This window comes from Patagioenas fasciata, chromosome 14, assembly GCF_037038585.1.
Source record: "Patagioenas fasciata isolate bPatFas1 chromosome 14, bPatFas1.hap1, whole genome shotgun sequence".
Taxonomy (NCBI): Eukaryota; Metazoa; Chordata; class Aves; order Columbiformes; family Columbidae; genus Patagioenas; species Patagioenas fasciata.
Genome location: NC_092533.1, coordinates 18,261,455 through 18,278,892, shown reverse-complemented (window position 1 = coordinate 18,278,892; position 17,438 = coordinate 18,261,455). Strand labels below are relative to the sequence as shown.

General features: G+C 47.8%; 1 protein-coding gene across 2 annotated transcripts in view; it reads right to left on the bottom strand.

Annotated features, from left to right (window-relative positions):
* PCDH1 (protocadherin 1) overlaps positions 1 to 17,438 on the bottom strand; it is a 53,002-nt gene that overhangs the window by 7,781 nt on the left and 27,783 nt on the right. The window lies entirely within an intron of this gene.

The window sequence follows — 17,438 nt, the reverse complement described above, 5'->3', positions numbered from 1 at the left end:
CTGCAGTTCAATACCACACCTACGGCTCTCAGGGCAATAATGAGTAACACCCGCTCTTACAATAAATACTGAGAAAGATGCTGAGATCAATGCCAGCACGCAGATGGATTTGTCCTAGGCACCAAAGTCAAGAGATATAACATGCACAGCCATCTTCCCCAGACCCTACAGCACTGAGCATCTCTCCCCTCATGCTAAACAGTAGTATCTAAACACCAGTAGAGACATCTTGCTCTAAAGCTAATGGCCTGTCAGCCCCCAGATGCACACACACAGATCAGACCATGGCCTCTGGAGTATATTACAACAGCACACACTAACTCTAGCACCGAAGCAAATGAATTCCCAGCTCCTGCCAAGGGTATCACAGCAGAACTGGCACATAATTAATGTGGACAGATGCACCCATCAGCCTCAGCCTCACCAGCACAGGTAGCACAGTACTAAACCACTTTGTCGGTAGCGAGGGCCTGAGCCCAGGCTCCCAGAGGACATGTTCTTCCCTCACTCACTGTAGCTGGAGCTTGAGGGACCATCTCCCTGCTGCCATTATGCCTGCAAACCACAGGCAGCTGTGTGACAGTGGCAGTCTAGCTGGGTTACACAGGCATCCCACGACCACATTGCCACAGCAGCAGGATGTGACCCAAACCCAGTGCCAGTGGCAGCAACACTCAGACAATGACCGTGTTCCTGCAGGGACCAGGCAGGGCTCACAGGGCTCAGCAACAGACTACGGCACCTGTGAGACTCCCAAAAGCACGATCTACCCCTCTCGCTTCACTGCCATCCTCATGATACCCAGTGAAACAAATTAAATCCCTTTTAAGAGATCTTGTGCTTGTAGTGCCACTGACATGTTCTTTTACCCTGGCACAGTGGGGCTTCAACCTCCACTGGACTATAAAAAGCAAGATTATTACATTAAATTACTGAATAATTATGTTAAGAGCTACCTTAATAGGATTACAGGGTTCAAAGGTTAAGAAATGCCAAAATTAGGATTGTCCATGCAGTCTTAATTCGCTCAATGAAAGTCTGCTTCATGATGCAGACCAGAATTATGCTCTGGTGGAAAACATTTTCCCTGGGGTCCTTTGTGTCTCTGCGGAAGAGGACAGAACCTCCTGGGAGATGTACCAGGCTTTTTGAGTGAAAGAGACTTTGTCAGTGAGACTGTCCCACAGACTCCAGAAATTGGAGAGGAGAGAATGAAAGGGTCAAGAGATCACAGAAAATTACACCTCCAAAATAAGGGGCTAAAGGACAGGGGGATTCCTTTACTACTGAGAAAAAACAGCAATTTCTTTTCCTTCCTCCTTTTAGAAGTAAAAATCCAAGCAGATTTCATTGCCACTTTTCAAAATTTTTGGTAAGTGGCATATGTCCGCTACAAAAAATTGTGTCCTTGAAGTTAAAGTTTGCCAAAATGTCAAGCAACTGAAAACAAAGTCAGATAATGAGCATTACTGGTCAATCCTCTTCACCCATGCTATATAACACATAGCTCCAAAATGAAATCATGGTTCCTATAATATCCAAACACTGTCCTCTGGCCAATCAAGAACTTCTCATGGCACCTACAGACAACAGGCATTCAACAAATAACCACCAGAAAGGTTGAAGAGCCATGCAATAACCAAACCAAACCATGCAACAACCAAATCATCCTCCCAGTCTCATTATTTGCTCCTGCAATATCCAGCCTGGGTGAGTAACAGGTCCTGTAGTACCTTCAGGAGTGCACAGAGGTCTTGACAAGAAGTTACGGGCAGCAGAGGAGCTGCCCTTCTTCCCCAACCCCCACCCCCCTCCCCCAGAAGAGGAGCAGGTGGGAGCACAGGGCTCTTCTGGCTTTTGAGTCCCTTGCATGGGGCTAATGAGGGTTGTGTGAACACCACCTGCTGTCCCCGGGGGCTGCCAGCTCATGCATGCCTTGCATGCGCATTCCTGTTACCCAAATACCTACACAATTGCTCCTTCCACATTCCCACCTTGCTTTTGTTGATGCCTCCCGTGCATCAGATTATCAGATTCCTCACAGACCCTCCTGGTGGGGGTCCCAGCCTGGGTCTGTGGGGCTGACCCATCCCCTTGTGCAGCCAGAGGCTCCCTGGAGACGCATGGATGAATTGCCCAGAGACTCCTGGCATGCCCCAGGCACCAGTGCTCTGCCACCTGATGGGAGGGCAGTGACCAGAAGGGGCCAGGCCACCAGGGCCAGAGGCAGTGCCATCTGTGCCAGTGACACTCTGGCTACCCACCGACCTGGCTACAGGGTGCCTACAGCTGAGGTGCCCTTGCCCAGCCCTCCAGAGCAATGCAGTCTCCAGCCGGGGTCTGCTGCTCATGTGTGACAGCAGGAGAGCTGAGGTTGTGGCCCTTGTGGCACCAGGTCCTGGGGAGCTCCTGGTCCATATTATCATGGGCTGCTAACATACAGTGGTCCTCTTACCCCATCTCCCTCCCGCCCTCTCAGAGCGTCACTGAAACACATAGACCCATAGAATCCTTCAAGTCGGAAAAGATCTTCAAGATCATCAGTTCCAACCATTAACCCAACAAGTCCACCACTAAACCATGTCCCTAAGCATCACATCTACATCATAGCTTTCAGAGGGCACTAGAGACCCGTCCCATGGCTCCTGCAAGAGGGTTGTGCTCTGCACTCCTGCCACAGGTCCAGAGGCTGGGGACACTCCCCTTGCACTGCAAGCCTTGGGGACAAGGGCAGCAAACCCATATGCCCCAGGCCACCCCACAGCTGCCAGGATGCAGCAAATTCTCCTTACAGAAGGAACCTGAGCACCTAATCCTTGAGCTTTAACCTGTTGCCTGAGTCTGTGAAAGGCAGAGGTGTAATTCTTTCTGACCCATCCCCTCTGCTCAGGCACAGGACTTGGGGAGACAACACAGAGGGGTCCCCCCAGCCTACACATGCTTCCAGGTGAATTGCAGCCCCCCCCATCCCTGGGGCTGGCCTCGGCGCCCTCCACCTGCTGCAGCCCACAACTCCAGCCAGCCTCCCTCCAAGGGTTAATCTTCCTCTCTAGAGCTTCTCAAAGCTAATTAGAAAGAGCCTGGGCAAGCGTGGTGGCAGACACCGATGCACTTATCTCCCCACTTCCGGGGCTCTGCCCTTATCATTTAATTAAAGCTGCAGTCGTGCTTCCCTTCCTGGCAGGAGCTAATCAGAGAGGGCACTGGAGCTTGAGGCAGCCTTTGCCAGTCAGCCAGGGTAGAAGCTGGAGAAGGGTGGGAAACATGCCCCAGGAAGGATAATAAAAGGGAGAAGAAGATAAAGAAAGAGTCCCTTTGTGCTGGCAGCTGGGGACCGGGAGAGCAGCGAGGGGCTGAGCCCCAGTGCCCATCTGCCAGCCACGGTGCTGTATGTGGAGGGACTCAGGGTTGTCTCAGCTCTGGATGGACCCCTGTGATGTCAGGCCCAGGAGCGAGCCAAGAAAGCTGCCTCTGCCCCAAGCAGGCTTGGCAGCACTGCAGGCTGGCTCCATCTCCCAGCAGTAACAGGACCCTGGACCCCCCACCCTGCCCCAAAACAGCTCTCCCAGCAAAGCACACACAGATGCACCCTGACAGCAGAGCCTGTGGGTGCCACATGTGCCGGCAGCAGAGCAAACCACACTCCCATGAGCAAGGGTCAACTCAGACCATGCAACATCCAGCACCCTCAATAAAACTGGGAACCCCCAGAGTACTGGGGAAGGAGCATGTCCAGGATGGATGCCATCAGGCAACAGGAGGGATGTCCATCAAGCAACAAGCTCCTGCACCAGGTCTCCAAGGGAGGGCAAGGATGCATAAGCCCTGAGAAATGCTGTTATTTGAAGGCCACACAATGATGTGTGGGCACAGCTACACAGGGATGTGTGCTGGCATACATTCAATGAGAGACTCAGCCGTTTTGGGGTAAACAACCCCCAACCGATGCTGACAGTTTCCCTGCCAAATTCCACAACTCTCTTCCAAAGCATGGTTAAGCTAATAGGTCTTGAAAATAAATTCTTATAACCAGTTTGTTAGCAGGGCTGAGACAGCATGTCTTGTTCTCAAAAAACAGCTGGAACACCTCTCCTAAAACTTAAGGAAAAAAAAAAAAAAAACACACACAAAAAAAACCCACAAAAACAAGAAAAAGAAATCAACCTGAGGGAAACCCAGCATGGAAAATTTAAGCTTTAGAGCTAGAAATCTGCTGAAGTGATAAGCAATTGAAAATAAGTCTGTACAATACAAAATGTCAAGCAGCCCGAGGCTGCACAGTCTATATAATGATCCTCATTGCAGGTTCCAAAAGCTGCTCTGAAGGCGCAGCCCGGTTGGGAGATGGATGCGTGTGCCTGGCGCGCTCCAAGCAGTAGGAAGAGAGCAATTGTTTCAGCTTTATGCCAACACTGTACAGTCCTATCACTGCTCCTGGAAAAGGTGGTCTTCTCCCACCATTGCTCACTGCTAGTTCATCAACCCTCCTAGTGTCATGAACGTATAAGCAAGAATTAAAAAATGATATTTGATTATTTTTTTTTTTAAATTAATTTTCAGCAAGGCCAGTTTTCTCACTTTGCCTACGGGGAAGCGCGCGGCCCCATGCACAGCCCGGGAGTGCACTGTAAGGTGCACCAGTTCACGTGCGCAGGGACCTGGGAATACTGGCCTGGTTTTATGAGCATTCTCTGTGTTTGCTCCTTGGCGGCTGTCTTTCATTGTACCCTTGTATTGAAGCTCTTGTGTCAAGGAGAAAAGAACTGGCATACGCGTGTCTGCCTTTGAACAAAACCATTGTTAAGCTCCATCAACAATTTAATAATCTTTCACTAGCAGGACAATGAATTGGGGGAAATTATTCTTGCAGGGGGGCTGATAGCCACACAGCAAAGTGCTGTTCAAGGCCTTTGAAGTCACATAGGTGTTTAACTGACAAAGGAAATCACTTTATGAAAAGGACTTGCCTCAACAAGGGGATCTGGAGACAAAGAAAACCAAGACCACTTGGAGAGAAGTGGAGCAGGGGAGAAGGAAGAGCCCTTGGAAGAGAGTCAAGCCAAACCCCAAGGAAACTGGAAGAGGAAATGACAGTACCAATTTGCATGCATATGCTTTGTTTTCTTTCCACAGATCTTTCCTGGGCTGTTTAAGAGTAAAGTTAGCACAGTCACTTGTCATTTCAGCTATTTCACAGCCTGTTCCGACTGTAGAAACACTCCCGTTGCCTGAATCGTAATGCAGACACCGAGGAGGAAGAGGACAGATCCTTCCCAGAATTTGTGGTGGAAAGCTGAAGGTTCAGGCGATGGCACTAAATCCAGGGCTGATGCTCCTGGGCTGCCCTGGAAATGTCTGGCTGCTGATGGAGGATGCACACACAGACCCAGATACCACACTCAGCCACAGAGAACCAAGTGCACGTGAAATCCAACATACAGCTGTGTTGTGAGCATTAGACCAGGGGTGTGGTCATGAAAATTTGGAGGGATATTCTGACACCAAATGAAGGTGGCTGGCTGCTGATTGCTCGAAGATCAAGAGCAGCCCACAAAGGAGAGCCTGAACCTCTGAACTAACCAGCCCATTTCTCTGCAGGGAAGACACACGCCATCAGCCCAGCTGAAAACACACAGTATTGATGCCACAAACACCCACAGACTCGAAGGCTGAAAATCTGCAGTGGAAGCTAAATGGGGAGAGATTTTGTGGCTGGCACATAGCAGAAGCAGCATATGCACTGGTCAAATCCTCCTGTGGTGTAGCCAAAATACATGCCAAGAAATCAGTCCAGGTGGTTAACATTTCTGAATTGAACCACTTGCCATCTTGCTGGCATGATTCCCCACTGAGGCACTGGAAGGATCTGCAGCGCTGATGGCTGCAGCCGGGGAGAAGTTGCCTTGTCATGTGAAAATAGGAGGTATCAACGCCAATGCAGCTTGCTAAAGGTGCAGCTCTGAGAAAACAGGAGGATATCAGCGTGCTGATGCAAATGAGGAGGTTTAGAAACGGGTTATGGCTTGTTTGGGAAGACACAGGAAAAAATCCCACATCCTGATGAATACTGCTCTGCCTTATGTTTGTTCTTAGGATGGTAGGAAGGCGCTCTTGTGGGAGAGTGGGGAAAAAGAGGGATAATCACTTCTGATAGGGAATATCAACCTCCAGCTACCCTTGGGTGCTGCAGTTTACAGTCTGCTGGAGGTTAGATGCAATAAAGTTTGCACCACTCGAGGGAGACCTGCCAGAGGCAGTCCTAAAGGCGCAGAATGAATAAACCACACTTTAAAGAACGAGCAAGGATTAAACCTGCTGCCTAACATCCTGGCAGGCAAGCGGGGATACATCATTGCCCTGCATTAGAGGCAAATAGGCAAAGGGAATTTGCCAGCTCTGTCACCCCCAAAGCACAGCACAAGGGAACAGGAGGATGATCACGAGAAGATTTTGATTTCACGGTCCAACAGAGATGTATGAAAACTTCCAGAATCAGTCCAAGGGCATAATTTTTACAGATTATTTTTCAAAAGGGAGAAGACGGTAATAGCAGGCCTGCTCCTTATGCACAGTCTGTAGCAACAGAAAATATGTGTGTAGCATCGAGCAAAGCAGTGGTGTACTTATCTGAAAGAGCAGGCAAGACCTGAACAGGTAGAGAGCTCAAAATGATCTGTGATTTGAGAGGTCCAGGATCAGCAATTGACCCTTCAAAGGAAGCCATTAATCATCATTAAGAAGGTTTATGTCCTGAGGGACCAAGAAGCAAAACAACATGAGTCCTGTATCCTATGATGTGGGTTAGCAAAGAGACTTGGGGAATGAAAAACAAAATGTGTGTGGGCAGCAGGGTTTACCTGCAGTGGGGAACTGCCTGAACATGGGAAGGGTTCGGGATCTGGCTGCTGAGGGAAACCGATAGGGAGAATAATACCCTCGAAGCAGCATTGTTTTCAGGAAAGGCAAGGCATTTGCCTTCTCTCACTGATTTATCTGCATCTCTGTGGGTGCCCCTTCCTGTGTGACTAATAAGCAGCAAGGTGCTAGACATGGAATACACAATTTCTTTTGCTTTTATTCATTTTCTTTCTAGATATAATAAATCTTGCTTTTGTCAAAATCCCTGTTGTCTGGGTAATTTCATCTAGAGATCCTCAAGGAACAGAGATCTCCATATCCCTGAAAGTTTAATATCTTGGGTTTAGTTGGCATATTTTCAAGCAATAACTTATAAAGCTGAAGAAGAAAAAAAAAGATTACTTATGTCTAATTGGCATTATACTAATTACCAGCAAAATACATCAGGCAAATATCACATTTACTCACTCTCTGTCATTTTACATTCCCTACTCCATCTTCTTTTTCCTCAGCAGCTATAAAACAACACAACATGCTGTTCTGACACATCCCTGAACAAAGATCATATCCTAACCCTCTCCTCCTTTCTCTTGCTACCTCTTTGTTTTTTTACTTCCAAGCAAGGTCATTTTGAAACAGGCACAGACATATAACTGATTGGGAACTCGTGACCCTGTACTCCAGCATCCTGCTCTTCTCCGCCGGATCCCTTCCCCAACCTCCCCCAGTGTTTCTTTTACAAAGGATTTATGGCCATCTGTGTAAGAGTGTTTTACCTTTTATATCTGAATAAGTACATGAACACAGACTAAAACAGAAGCACACGTCCTCTCGCACATGAGCCATCTGAGCTGTTTTATTTGTGACTCACTGCGTTTTTGCCAGTTTACCCTAAACGATTTCAAAAGCAAAATAAGTTAAAACAAATAACACCAGCTTTACCCTGGAGTAAGAGTCCTGAATTTAAGCACCTCCAAGACCCACCACTAGCACTGTCGTCATCATCTGGTTCATTCTAAGGTTTGCCTGCTTTCGCCTAGTTCAGAGCAGCCCTCTGCCAGACGAGGCCCTGGCGCAGTTTGTGGGTGAGCACTGTGGAGGAACCCTTTTCCCAATGGACAGGGCAGACGAAGCAACACTAGCTGAAAGAGTTTAGCCTCGTAGACATGAGCTGTGCTGGTTCAGTTGGCCTCAAAGACCAAGAATAAGGTCTGGCTCTTTGTTTTTAGTGATACAGCAGTGGAAGGAACACTCGTGTAGGACTCAGTGTCCACCAGACCCTGGGCAGTCCTGTTCTTCCATCATTGAGGTGCAGTCCTCCTTTCCGATGAAGAATGAGGCTGAAGCCCATCACAGAGATTATCTGGGAAGCCTTGTACCCACTGCAAAGGCATAGCCCCTTCTCCATCCTGCTGCAGTCTTCAGTAACAACAAACAGGGACAACTTGTTGCTGCAAGCCACCAAGACCTGTCTAGATGTGCCTGCCTGGGAAAATGAAGCCTGCCAGCCATGAAGCACATCAGCTTCCCCCATTTCTGCTTGTTCAAAGCTTCTTGTCCTGCTCAGACCAGAGGGAGGGCTGAGGTGTTGGAAAGAAAGCCCAGGTCCAACCACACTGCCCAGGGATGAAGGAGCTGACCACCATGTGGTTTCTTTGCACCTCTGTTGTGTTGTCTCTGGCCCCAAACAGACTGCATGGCTGCATCAGCTCACATGAAATGAGCCCTGGTTCCTGCAGAGGAACCTCATCTCCCTGAAAGCAAAGGCAAACGCGAGGGCTGATATGGTCAGATAACCTCTGAGTCAAAGCAGCCTATCCTTGGTATCTCTCGCCAGATGCCATGACTAATGTTAGATTTATGGAGTGTCCTCTCTGCAACTAAAGCGAAGAGCTAGCGTTACAACCACTTAATGGAGGTGACTTCAAATCAGGATGGATGAGAGGTAGTGAGAAGGAGACAGGAAGAAAGATTCATTGATAGTGAGAGTATAAAGCACAAAATCCTGGGGAAGAGCGAACAACTGAGACTGACATTTGACCTGTCTCAATAGCAAAGCTCACATTGATTTCACTGGGGACAGGAATGAATCCCTTATCCTCTGTCTCATGCCTGCGAGAGGGATTTTCCACCTGAGGGATCTACACCTGACCAATCCTCCAATCTTGGACACATGCTATTTCTATGAGAAAGAAAATGCAGTGCAAAGTCCTCAAGAAGCTCAAATGGGAGACTTCATAAGCTTCTCTAGCATTAAGTTTAAATCCCACACTAATGCAGGTCCTTTTACATGGGAAGAGGCACTGCCAAGCAGGAAAGTTTATAGAGACATTCGGAACATTCAGAGGCAGATAAAGGGGAAATATCTGAGTTAGATCACACAGGATCTGGAAATGGCATGTCAAATTACTTCAAAAGGAGCTTTCTAAGGAAGCAGGTCTTTGAAAACAACAAATAGTCTGGGACTGCTGAGGGATCCTAGTTGTCTGTTGCTTTTACATGAGGTTGCTTTTTCTGGTTTAGACATGTTCTAAACGTGAATGCCAACCTCATCTGGCTGCTCACTGCCTCTCTGTAGAATCACAGCTTCTGCAAGTTCAGCCCTCTGCAGAGCCACGGAGCAGTCAGGTTAGGAAAACTGTTCTAACTGGAGAGTAATACGGCAAAAAAAAAAAGTGATCCAGCAAAACATCAGCCTGATCAGCTCCCCGACCCAGTTTGCCATGAAGCCAGACAAACAGCTGTGTTGGCACAACAGAGCACATGGCACAGGGACAGGGATGAGAAAACCAATACAGAGAGGAGGGAAACTGCCTATTTTGGCACTCTTGCTAGCAAAATACTCAGGATGCTGGCTATGGTTAATAGGTTCATCAACAGAAATGATCATAACTCGACTGCTGGCTCACCCCCATGGATGTCACATGGACCATCTGCAATTGCTCCAGAGCACCTGTCCAAAGGCAGGACACTGGGTCTCAAGCCCTGTTCAAATGCATATTTTAAAATGTTATAGAAAACACAAAAGAAGATTCTGAAGGAGCTTCGTCCAACCCCTAATTCTGAGGAAATACCCTTTCTGGAAAGAAATGTGGTACAAATGAAGATGAGACCCACCCTCTTGTTCCTACGGTGGATCCAATTCTGAAAGCTTCTTCCTGTAACACAGTTTGGCAAACATCAGTTGCACCCACAAATAACTTGAGGATGACATAAACTACTCTTTGGAAACAGACTTTATACCAAAGAAGTGTTCGTATTTGGTCCAGGTAAGAATAGCTGTGCATGACCATTTGCACGGGCATTTGCAGCCACTGTCAGGAAAAAGCAAAAATCAAAATTCCTGTGTGGAGTGACTGGCAGTAACCTGTATCTCACCTTGCAGCCACCTGGTGAAGGTGAAGAGTTCCCTGTTTTAACGTCACTAGTGCTGCAGGGGTGTGTGTCCTGCCAGGTGAGAGCTACAACCCAGCCCCAGGCCTGCCGAGGTGAAATTCTGGTCGGAAGTGTTCCTGCCCTAGACTGGAGGAGGTACACGACATTGCTTGGTCTCCCCGGTTTAGGAGACCAGGAAATCTTCCTTTCCCTGAGACAGTATAAGTCATCTTCCTTGCATAAGCTTATTTATAGTTCTTAGATAAGAATATATAGTTATATACTCCCACTTGTTTGCAGTTGGTTCTTCTAAGAAAAGTTTCAAAGTTTGCTGTGGAGCCAACCAAGCCTAGTGAACAAGGAAGAGTGGTTCCAAAAAGTAAGTTGAGTTTTAGGCTACCCCTCAGCATGTTCTCCAAGCCTGTGGTCTCTGCAGTATTGACTGGTAAATCAGCAAATTTAGAGCAGGGTCCCATCCCTGAGATGTGGCCTCATGATAGTGCAGAGAAGGATCATGTTGGCTAAGGTTTCCAAATGGAAGAAAGAATAAATATTAAGAAAAATGGTGGAATTTTCTCCAATGAATACATTCAGAGCAGGAAGAATATGAAGGATGTCAAGAATAGAGACGACATTCACTAATTTCAGTCATCTTGCCACAGACAGCAAGAGGGAATGGAAGATGTCACGGCCCAGCCCAGATCACAAGGAATAGTAGAAAACTCAAAAAATCCAATCTTGAATGCAGGAGGCACACATAAAGCCACAGGGACCTATATATTCTACAAGAGAAGGCACCTTCCTACTGAAATACGAAGCTTTTTGTCTCTTGGGCACTGACTCAGAGTGACTGTCCTGACTAGATTTTTCATAATCACATAATGCAACCACAGTTCAGGGACAGAAAGGGTAAAAAAGCCATCAGAATACAGTGGGGAAATTTGCTTCCTTCAAATAACTCCTCTAGAGATGTCCAGGATCTGCCAAGGATCTTTGGAGAACTTCAGGACAATCTTACATGTGCACTACCACATAATCCTGTGAGACAAGACAAACACTGTCAAATAAATTATTAAAGCTATTTTGGACAACCTCTGAAGCAAGTAGCATCCTTCTTAGAAGCTCTTGAGAGGATTAAAGGCATTCTCTGTAGCTAGTGATGATGTACTTGTTACTCAGTCTGGAGAAGAAAAATAATAGTTGTACCCTGTTTACCCTGGGATCCTTGGTACAATTAGGAAGGTGACCTGGTTGACATGACACACCACAACTGCTCTGAACAGCTCTTTCGTAAGGGTTTACCCAAACACGGGTGCTGGAAAACATGGAAAAGCAGAAATAGGGTGAGAACAAGTTTGCAATTACAGCTGAGACAGAAACGGCATGTTGAAACCAAGATGGTGTAATCCATGACCATTTGCAATCTGTCGGATGTTATGTCTCATGATAAGTATCTTTTCCCACATCTCTCTTCAGTAGCGATTAGGAAAATCAAAAGCTGCCTTTGGGGATGAACCAATATTAAGTGAAGAAAATAGAGAAGTTCACAATTTCTTACAAAGAAATGCAGATGCCTGTAGAGCTGAGGATCACTGAGAAACCCAGACATAATTTGTTGAAGCAGATGAGATGCAGCAGATGGTCACAGAGCGTATGCATACCCTAAACAAGAGCAGGACTTGGAAACTACTAGCAATGACAAAACATCTACAGTAAGAAATTCCAGCCCTGATGTCAATAGTCAGTGCTAAAAAGGAAATGGCTGCAAATCACTTTAAAAAATCCCACAGTATCTCAGCTAGAGAGGAGTCTAAGCACCGGGCAAACACAAGCTAATAGTCCTCAGCTGGTCAGATGTGTGTGACCTGCTGGTTCTCAGTCAGCAAAGGGGAGACCGGTGCACGGTCACAGCCAGAGAACATCTTTATTTATTCCATGGACAGCGGCATTTATCCTATCCTACACCATACCCTCGGTTTTCTCCCACAAAGCGTGAGATCTTTCACTAACAAAGAGGGCTCTGTACCAGACATCGAGTCTGGGTTCGCCAGTGTTTGACCAGGAACGACACAGGGCTAGCCGAAATCCTGCATCCCAGATGGGAGCCGGGTCAAAGGCATTCCTCAGCGCCCTGCAACAAAGCAAAAATGCTGCAGGGCATGTTTGAAAAAAAAAAAAATCCGGAAGACTGACTTTCTGCAAGACAAAAGGGACGTTTAAAGATAATACAAAAAAAAAAAAAAGAAGAATAGGTTTTAAGATCTAGAGACTTCACCCTGACAGAGGAGAAGACAGAAAGTAATTTGTTTTGTCCCATCTGCTAGCTGGAAGGAACTGAACAACAATTGCAGTGAGAACCTTAAGAAGAAGCTGGTGACCAGAGGGACACCAAGCAGAAGACAGGAGGCAGCGGCTGCCCAGTGCTGCAAATCCATATAATTACCCTGAACGGCAAAAAGGGAGCATTGGCTTGGGAGTTCTCTGCTGAGCCACCCACCTTCTCAAGGCACAGTGACACTGCAGGGTGCACGCACAGCCCGGTGTTAGCCAGAAGCAGCTGTTTGCGTGCCATGGCCACACATGCCTGTCTGGAGACCATGAAGACACACACTAGCAGTGACATTATCTCTGTGCCTGCTGCTGCTATGGATGCCACCGAGTGCTGCTGGAGAGCTGCAGGCTGTCATCTGGACACATCCACATCGCCAAAATGTTGTTGGCAAATCAGCGACCGTGCAGAGAAAAAATGATATGAGGGAACGGAAGACTTGAACTATAATCAGAAGTGTAGCAAAGGGGAGCAGGAGGGAAAAAATCTCCCCAGGCTGCCTTTGCAAGGGTTGCCAAAAAGCAGCACATCCATCCAAGATGTGCCAGATGTTGCTGCTGCCCAGGAACGGGCCTGCAGGTCTGTGGTGGCGTCATGAGCAGATGGCAAAGGCTGGGAGGAGCCCAAGGAAGGGTGGGAGGAAAGGAAGAGAGACCCAGCTGCCAAACTGTCTTGCCTTGGCTCTGCTTACAGTAAGGGACTTGACTCAGTTTTTGAGAGCATCAAAGAGAACTTTAAATGTTGACTTCCTTACACGTGATCTACAAATACACATGAAGTGAGGTGTCTTCCAATATCGTAAGATTTGATGGAAAGAAATGAGAGCTAGAGCAGCTCAGGTAGAATTTAAGTGAAACTGAGGGCAGAGAGAACCTACCCCTGGAAGGGTTCACCAAGGGTCTTGCGTAATTACCACCATTTGCAATCTGCTATCCAGACGAGATCTTTCCAAAGGGAGCTCTCCTGCTCAACCATGGTGAGATGCAAAAACCACAGGGTGAAATTCTATGGCCTGTGTCACACAGGGGTGAGACAAGATGCTGCTTCTGGCTTTACAATGCATCAACCCACCACTCTTTCTTGGAACAAAGAAAAATCTGGACTGAAAGGGTTTTATTAAGTCCAGTAGTCAAACCCTGGATATGGTATCTCAATTCATTTGGTCAAGCTGTGCTGAGGTGTACAGAGGAGGTAGGATACCATGAGAAAAAGACTGGACTTGCCAGAAAAGCCTATGGCTATAAACCAGGCGAGGGTTCTGCATCAAGCTCTGCCACAAAGTCCCAAAGCCATGCTCCTCGCACCTTGTGCGTCAGCAGCTGCCCAGAGGCGGTCAATGCAGCCTCGGCTTCGCTGTCCAAGAGCAGCTGGAGACCTGCCTTGCGGCTTAGGAGCACTGGCACCCTTGGGCAGCTCTCACCTTCTGAAAAGAGCAGACCGAGGTAGCTGCCAGCTCATCCAGGGGGGCACCCAAAGCTAGCAGACATCTCAGAAATGCAGATTATCGTTTTCTGTTTCATTCCCCACCTATGGTGGAATTTCTTCCCTGGAAGGAGAGCTGTGAGGATAAACTCATTAACATCTGTGAAGTACAGATACTACTGCACTAAGTGCATTGCGAAAGCTCATGAGATGATTGTTAATTACAAGTTTAGTGCGATGTTGTAATGGCATGCATTAAAAATGGTATGGGGTCCCTACTTTAAATAATGGGGATAAAACAGTTTAAACATTTGTCCCTGTTCTGTGGGCTGAAGAACACAATTCAGAAATGCTTCATCCAATATATTGTCATCACAGGTACCCATGTACCACACAGGGACAGAGTGAAACAGCCATCATGTGACATTTCCTAAATTGCACATATTTGGTCCTGTAATCTTACTAAATTCTCTCCATCATCAATGAGACTGGCACTTTCATAATCCAGGCTCTGCATGCATTATGTCAGGACAGATCCTCTGCAGAGCAGAATCACTCCCAGGTTCCTTCCAACTAAAGCAAATCTGTGATACAGGGAGAGCAGATGTCTTTAGCGAAAGCAATGGGTGGGAGACTCAGCTCAGCTCCCAGCTCAGCATACCCCACAGAAGTGGATAACAGCACGGTAAAATGTTGGGGAGGAAACAGTGGGCAGCTAGGTAAAATACCATGGATGACAAATGCCTGGGATGACTGAGGAGCTGGCACATCAGTGCCAAGATACTGGAGAAGTCTTAATCAGAAAAATTGTAATTCCTCCTGCAAAGGACCTGGCTCAGCCCCTGCAATACAGCATTTTACTGCAGTCTGCGCAGTAAAAGGTGTCCAAAAAAAGGAGGACACTGATATGTATGTTAATCAAGTGAAGAACCATCTACAAAGAAAAGGCATGGATCTGTCTTCTAGTTGAAAAGCTATAAATAGCCTTGCATACTTGCTTATCAGATTGGTTCGGCTGCAGGGATAATCTCCTGGAGAAAGCAATGGAAGCCCTGTTATGTTGGATATTTATAACTAGATGAAAGCCTAGAAAATGCACAGTTGTGTCAGTCTTGCGCTCGTGCCACAAGATAGAGTGTATGGGATCCAATTAGTCTCTTCAGTTTAATACAAGGTCAAGAATGGCTTAGTCTTCCCAGCCTCGTGAAAAAAAAAAAAAAACAAAAACAAAACGAACAAAATCTGATCTCTTTGAGGGGCTAGTGCTGCTTGAGCACCTCCAGAAGCATAGACAAAGGCATGGTGAGACAGCACCCCAAAAGGTCATGAAGGTCCTAACATCACTAGACACTCTTTGCAGGAAGCAAAACATGACCCTTCTCTGGACAGAGAAGACAGAGTTCTTGTTTGCACCACAGAAAGGTCTGATGTGCCTCATCTTGGGCATGCAGACCATGCAAAACACAACTCTGATGAACTGATCTAATACGACCAGAAACTCGTCATCTTCGAATCACCTGGCCTGGTGCCAGGGTCCCCTAATGGTATGCTTAACAGATCATGACCCTGACCACAGCCCTTCAAGTTGATTGAGCTGCTGTTGCCAGATTATCTGCAGAGCACCAGGACCGACTAGAGTTAATGCCGTTGGATTCCTCAGAGCCCTGGCCTGCCACGGCCCCTGCACTGAACTGGGTTTATCCAGGTCAGGGCAGCTGCTGGAGGTACCAGAGCCTGGTTCCCAGCCATTGCCACATGAAGGGATCCAAGCCAGGACAGCCTGGGAAACAGCAAGCAGAATGGGGTTACAGTTCTCCCCTGGGAGCCTTTGCACATGATATCACACACGGATTTGTTTGTGGGTAGGTGTTTGGTGATTTCTGTCCTCCTGGGCTGTGAACATACACAGGGTCTCTTGTGCAAAGGAACGGAGCTACCTAATTTATAGGAGAGGTTAGGTTTTGTGATGCTGTGGGTAGGGACACATGGCCATGTGCTCTCTCTGTGACAGCCACTGCCCCGGGCAGTGTCTCCTAGCTATCCTCAGGTCTGCTCATACCCATCAGGCAGACAATGGACATCTCAAGGACCACTGGCAGCCCTCTCTTCCCTCCATCTCCTGCTGCAGAACTTCCAGGTCCCCCTCTCTTTCTCCTCTTTCTAGTCTTAACCCTGTTCCTCCCTCATGGTCTCTGGGTTGCCTGACACCTTCAGGGGCTCAAACTTTCCTCTTCCAGCTCCATCAACACCACAGACGTGGTGTATCCTTCAACACAGCCATGTGGCATCTCCTTACCCACAAGCCCATCAAGCCTCTCTTGCAGGCACCTGACTGGTATTCAAGGGCACTTGGGAAATCCACTACTGTCATCCTACAGCAGGGACTTCTGGAACCTCTCCACACTACTCTTCCCAGTTGACTGGCTGGTACTTTCGGGAAGAAAGTGATCTGCATGACACTCCTAGACAGGGTGGTGCCTCATATTGCAAGAGCAACAAAATGCTTTGGGAAACCCTGCCAGACCTGGCACAACCATGCCTTGCTTTGATGGTCGCAGTGTAGTGAACTCCAGTGTTACTCCAGGAATTAACCTGGGAAGAGAGCAGAGATGTTCCACTAGACCTTCAAGACCAAAAATTACCCTGTCTCCCCTGCCTTCCTTTATGAGGGACCCAGCAGGTTTGAAACTCCTTAGACCAGCTGAACACACTCTCAGCCATTTACACAGCACATCCAGACCTGTGTCGAAGTCAAGGTTGCTCCCAGAAGAAGAAGGAGACTTCAGGAGGACCCTTTGCACCTCCTCGTTTTCCCTCCCAGCAGTTTCTTTGAACTTGTCATCTCCACTGCAACCTCCCCTCAATACAAGAGCACAAAAGGCAGCAGGTATAAGAAAGTAGATGTTATGTGCACAGCCAGAGCCAAGTCCAAGGAAGCAACTTAAGATGACCAGAGAAGATGTCTTGGGGATTGGGTTGGTTGAGGGTAGGCAGGCAGCACAGAGGCAGCACAAGGAGCAGAACTGGGGTTGAAGCTGTGCCAGGGCAGGGGAAAGCCAGCTCTCCTGTGGTGAGATTGCAAACACCTCCGTGGGGTTCTCAGGTAAAGGTGGACCTGAGCAGGAGGTGACCTGAAGGGCCCAATGAAGGCAGGACACGTCACTCTCAGGTTTGCCACCACCACACTCTCTGATCCTCCACTCCATGTACCTCCTCGCCCCAGTCTGTACCACTAAACCTGCCCTCCCCCTTTTCTCCCCAGGAAACTACCCTGGCTTGACACCCACCACAGCATGGACAGCTGCATCACACCCGGCCACCCCTGCCCTGCCATGGGGACAGGCACCCACAGGACCACCTGGCTGCAGCATGCAAGCTCACCATCGTCTGGGCTACAACTCCCTCCACATGCCGTCTGTGCTGCCATCTCAGACTATTCTGTTGGGATCCCTGT